The 6000-nt window shown below is 39.9% G+C and overlaps 1 protein-coding gene across 1 annotated transcript in view; it reads left to right on the plus strand.

The window, feature by feature from the left end:
- Gnb1 (G protein subunit beta 1) overlaps nucleotides 1–6000 on the plus strand; it is a 69742-nt gene that overhangs the window by 51220 nt on the left and 12522 nt on the right. The gene's annotated exons all lie outside the window — the stretch shown is intronic.

The raw sequence follows: 6000 nt of genomic DNA on the forward strand, positions 1-6000 counted from the left end.
CAGGAATGCTTGCTTCTTAATATTTCTGGCTTTAGCTGGAAGCATAAGCCATCAGTTTTAGATCTCTTCTTTCTCAAATACATGAACTTAAAAGTCACAAAATCCATACAGGCATGGCTTCCTGTAAATTTTGATCAGTAATATTTAAATTACTCTTCTATGGGCTGGGGATGTAGATTCGTTGGTAGAGTATTTGTCTAACACACACAAAGTCCTAGATCTATCCCAGCACTGTAAAACTGGACCTAATGATAATTTGTAATCCCATCTCTCATGCAGTGGAGGTAGGAAGATGGAGAATTCATGGTGAGTTTAAGGGCAGTGTGGGCTATATGTAACCGTTTCTCAAAAAAGAAGCATGGTATATAGTTTTCAAGTATATAATAGAAAAAGAAAACAGTTTGGGGAGAAGACTCAGTGACTAAGAACACCTACTGCATAAGTATAAGGACCTAAGTTCAAATCCCAGTACTCACATACAAAAGGCCTGGCATGGGGTATAAGCCTATTTATAATTTCATCATTGTAGACTGACTCCAGCCTAGTTCAGTGAGAGGCCCAATCTCAAGGGACTACAGCAAACAGTGATCAAGCAGGACATTCAATGTCTGGTATCCTCTGTTAATCTCTGGATAGGCATACACCACATACACAAATACAAGTAAAACATATATCTAAAATTCCTTTGGGGGGGGGGATCTGTTGAATTTCTATTTATTTTTTATTTTTATTTATTTATTTTAAAAGATGTATGTATGTATGTATTTATGTATGTATGTATGTATGTATGTATGTATGTATGTATGTATGTATGTGAGTATAGCTGTACAGATGGTTGTAAGCCTTCATGTGGTTGTTGGGAATTGAATTGACCTCTGTTTGCTCTGGTTGGCCCCACTCGCTCCAGCCCAGACATTATTTATTATTATACACTGTAGTACACTGTAGCTGGCTTCAGACACACCTGAAGAGGGCGTCAGATCTCATTATGGGTGGTTGCGAGCCACCATGTGGTTGCTGGGATTTGAACTCAGGACCTTCGGAAGAGCAGTCAGTGCTCTTACTCGCTGAGCCATCTCGCCAGCCCCTATTTATTTTTTAAAGATGTATTTATTTTATGTATGTGAGACACTATGGCTGTCTTAAGCCATAGCAGAAGAGGGCATCAGATCCCATTACAGATGGTTGTGAGCCACCATGTGGTTGCTGGGAATTGAACTCAGGACCTCTGGAAGAGTAGTCAGTGCTCTTAACCACTGAGCCATCTCTCCAGTCCCCCAAAAATTTCTTATTTAGAGATTTGGAGAGATGGTTAAAAATACTAGCTGCTCTTCCAGATGGCCTGGATTCAGTTCCCAGCACCTGCATGCCTTACAGCCTTCTATATGTAATTCTAGTCCCAGGGAATCTCACGCCTTCTTCTGGCTTCTGTGAGCACCAGACATGCTTGTGATATACATTCAGGCTGTCCTGGTTTTATTGCTATGATGTGATATCATGACCACAGCAACTCTTAGAAAGGAAAACGTTTAATTGAGGCTAGTTGTAGCCCAGAGGTTTAGTTCATTATTGTCGTAGGAGGAAGCATGGCAACATGCAGACAGACATGGTGCTGGAGAGGTAGCTGAGGTCTATATTTAGATTCACAGACAGTAGGAGAGAGTGACACTGGGCCTGGCTTGAGTATCTGAAACGTCAAAATCCACCCACAGTGACTCACTTCCTCCAACAAAGCCATACCTGTTTGAACAAGGTGTTCCTAAGAGCACCACTCCCTATGGGCCTGTGGGGTTCATTTTCATTCAACACACCACACAGGCAGAACATTCATATACATTAAAAATTTTTCAAGAAATATTTAACTTACTAGTTTTTAGCTAATTTTAAATTTGAGCTGGTGGTCTACCAAGACATCATGCTATAAGAAACAAAAACTGTATTATCTAGTTGTTGGGCATAGTGTGTGGCATGCCAGAATCTACATTTGTATATTTGAGGTGCTGCATGTATATTTATTGCTGCTGTATCTCCCTGAATAATTGGTTGTTTTTATCATGGCTTAGTATCCCCTCTCATATAATGCTTTACTGTGAATCTACTTCATCTGGGGTTTTCAGCCAGCTCAGCCTCATGCTCACTGTCTCCATTACATTTTTTCTTGTTGATTGTTTTTCTAATAAGTTGTCTCATACACAGCATAGAGTTAAGTCTTACTTCCGTTCTGTTTAAAGTCTTTGCCTTTAGGAGCTGGGAGTGTAATGTAGCTCCTTTGCGAGCTAGAATTATAGAGTGCTTACCTACCATGAATGAAGCCCTAGGTTTGATCTTCAGCCCAACATAAAACAGATCTGGTGGTATAGTCCTATAATTCAAGCACTTAGATAGATGGAAGCTGAAAGTTGAAGGTCATACTTTACTATGTATCGAGTTTGAAACTGCCTGAACTACATGAGAGGCAGCTTTTAAAATATATGGTTGGGGCAAGCCCTGTACCTTGTAAATACAGATAAGTTCATACTTTACACATAGTTTCGCCTTGACTTATAATGAGGTTATATCCAGAAATCAATCAATCAATCTCTTTATCTCTGTCTCTTTTGATTTTTTTGAGATAGGGTTCTTCTATACAGCCCTGACTATCCTAGAAATCACTCTGTAGACCAGGCTGGCCTTGAACTCAGAAATCCTCCCCAGTGCTGGGTATCCAGAAATTTCTTTAATGTTTAAAATATTAGCCATTGAATTATGTTGTCTCTGTGTAGCCTGCCATCCCTTATCTTATGTTGACCAGGCTGGCCTGAAGCCTGCCTGTCTCTGCCTCCTGGGAGCTCAGACTAAAGTGTGTGCTGCTTTGATGGGTGTATACACTCTTTGTAGCCTAGGACATTTGTCTTGACTGAGAGCTTCATTTCATTGCTGATAGCCAATACCGTGGGGAAGGTCATACATACCACTTATTGATAGGTCGAAAGAATTGCATTTAAAATTTGAAGTTCATTTGCACTAAAAAAAAAATCCTAAGTGTTGCTCTGCATGTGGTTGGAGTTGGTACTTAGGGTGGTTCTGTCTCCCTCTGCTTTCTTCTCTCCCTCTCCCTCTCCCTCTCCCTCTCCCTCTCCCTTCCTCCCTCTCTCTCTCTCCCTCTCTCCCCCCCTCTCTCCCCCTCCCTTTCCTCCCTCCCTCCTTCCTTCCTTCCCTCCTGTTTCTTTCTTTCTTTTTTTCTGCCTTCTTTTGTGTTATTCTATTTGTAGCTCTAGCTTGCTCCAGCCTCTGCATTCTTTTCCCTCTGCCTCTCCAGTGCTGCAATTACAAGTGTGCACCACCATGCCTGGATTCAACATTGTGTTTGAAGAGTTGTGTAGTCTCACATGCACTCATACAAACAATGTCATCATTTCCAGTGCTGTGTACTTCTTCCTGGTGGGCATCTCTTTTTCTGGTTTCCTGTATGCCAAAAAGCTACGCCCTCATAACACCTACAGTTGTACATTTTGCCAGTCCCTTTATGTGCTGTTTTTTGTTGTTGTTGTTGTTGTTGTTGTTGTTGTTGTTGTTGTTGTTGTTGTTTTGGTATATCTGTATGTTCAGTGAAATTTAATTTACAAATTAATGAAAAGAGATTAACGGTAAGCAGTAAGAAGGTAGTGCAATGTAGCAATACACTATAATTAAGGATTTTTTTTTTTTTTTTTTTGACTCATGGCACTGAATTTTTTTTTTTAAAGATTTATTTATTTATTTATTTATTTATTTATTTATTTATTTATTTAAGTACATTGTAGCTGTCTTCAGACATTCCAGAAGAGGGCGTCAGATCTCTTTAAAGATGGTTGTGAGCCACCATGTGGTTGCTGGGATTTGAACTCAGGACCTTCAGAAGAGCAGTTGGTTCTCTTAACCGCTGAGCCATCTCTCCAGCCCTATTTTTAATTTTTTGTTTCTGGAATTTGCTCAGTTTCCGTGGGTTAACTGAAACCAGATGAGGTTGCAGTGGTTAGAGTAGACTGCTTGTGAGAAGTCTTGATTTTTTTTTTTTTTTTAAAGGTTTGTTTGCTATTTGTTTTATAGTGGTAGTGGTGGTAGTTTTTATTGTTGTTGTCGTTGTTGTGGACGACAGGGTTTCTCTGTGTAGCTCTGACTATCCTGGAACTGGCTCTGTATCTCAAGTTGATGTCACCTTACTGTGTATGAGTGTTTCCCCTGCACGAATGTTGGTGCACCACATGCATGGCTGATGCCAGCGAAGCCAGAGTGAGGGTGCTGGGTTTCTCCTGGAACTGGAGTTAATAGTTACGACCCTTCGTGTTGGTGCAATGCATTGAATCTGAGTCTTCTAGAAAGGTAGCCACTGTTCTTAACCACTGAGCCATCTTCTTCTTAGCCTTCAATATTTAAAAATATAACATATTAAAGGTGTATCTTTGATTTTTGCAGATCGATGATGATATTCCTAGACGTATGACTTTCTTTATATTCTTGTGTTTGACATTTGGAACTCACTAAAATATGTCTTTTGCTAAATCGTAAGATTTGAGCTATGTCTTCCAGTGCCCTGGTTTCTATGGTTTTGGGGGTGAGCTGCTTCAGTTTTCACTTCCTCACATGTTTTGTTTCTATTCAAGTAAATTCAGTTGACAATAGACAGCTGCTGTGGTCAATAGATTAAAAGCTGTGGTCAATAGCCAACAGCTTTCCTTCATATTAGAACAGCAATGACCAGCATTTGAGAAAAGCTCACCTGGTAATAAATGCAAGAATACAATTTGTGCTGGGGAGGCATGGAAGAGTGGTCACATAACTTTTTGTGTCACATGGTCTCTTCAGATTCAGACTTTCTGTGTTTTTATGTTAGCAGATCTCTTCTACAAGCACTGAGCTTTTCTGCCTTCTTATTTATAAACAAGATTATTTTTCATGATTCTGAACATAATTACAAGAGCTAAATGTAAAATGTTAGCTAATTGTAGCATCTGATCTTGGTATATCTTTGTGGTCCTTTCCTCTTGAGTGTGGATCACACTTTGCCATTTCTTAGTGCACTTGTAGCCTTGACAATATAATTGTCATAGCAACTGTGGGTTCATTATGTTCCTTTCAAATGTCTGTTCAGTTTCCTCAGGTTAAGAAACACATACACAGCAGCAAAACTCTTACTTGACCTCCTGTCACCTGAGCTGTCTGTGGGTATGCCCGCTGCCTGTGTGATTTTGCTGTTAACTGTTAAAGAACCTGTCTATGTAAGTTAGGACTTCTTGGAGGCTGCTTTAGCACTTCTCAGGGATGTTCGAGCAGACTGACTGATCATCCAACTGTGTAAAGACAAAACCACTGAAGTCAGTTGAAGAATAGGCTATTGGTAGTTGATTGTCCTATTGCTCCTACATAGGAGCTTCCTGTGTAAAAGTATGCCCTCCGGGGTCAAAACTTAATAGAGTGTATACGCTATCTTATAGGATGAGGAAACCCTAGAAATGGATGTAATGGGTTCACAATAACTGAAAGAGTGTTTCTTATTACTATTTATATTAATATTTATAATTTATAGGTAGAATATGTATTCTTTTTTTTTTTTTAATTGAAAATAATTAGCCAGGTGTTGTGGCATACTCCTTTAGTTCAGCACTCAGAAGGCAGAAGCACAGGAATCTGACTTCACGGCCAGCCTCATGTATAGACTTGAGTTCCAGAACAGCCAGGGATACAAAGAGAAGCACTGTCATAAACAAACAAATAAGACATACACATACGGGCTGGAGAGATGGTTCAGTAGATAAGAGCACCAACTGCTCTTCCGAAGGTCCTGAGTTCAAATCCCAGCAACCACATGGTGGCTCACAACCACCCGTAATGAGATCTGATGCCCTCTTTTGGTGCATCTGAAGACAGCTACAGTGTAGTTAGATAAAATAATAAAGAAATCTTTTTTTGTTTGTTTGTTTTTTGTTTTTCAAGACAGGGTTTCTCTGTATAGCCCTGGCTGTCCTGGAACTCACTTTGTAG

The sequence above is a fragment of the Mus pahari genome, chromosome 6 (assembly GCF_900095145.1).
Source record: "Mus pahari chromosome 6, PAHARI_EIJ_v1.1, whole genome shotgun sequence".
Taxonomy (NCBI): Eukaryota; Metazoa; Chordata; class Mammalia; order Rodentia; family Muridae; genus Mus; species Mus pahari.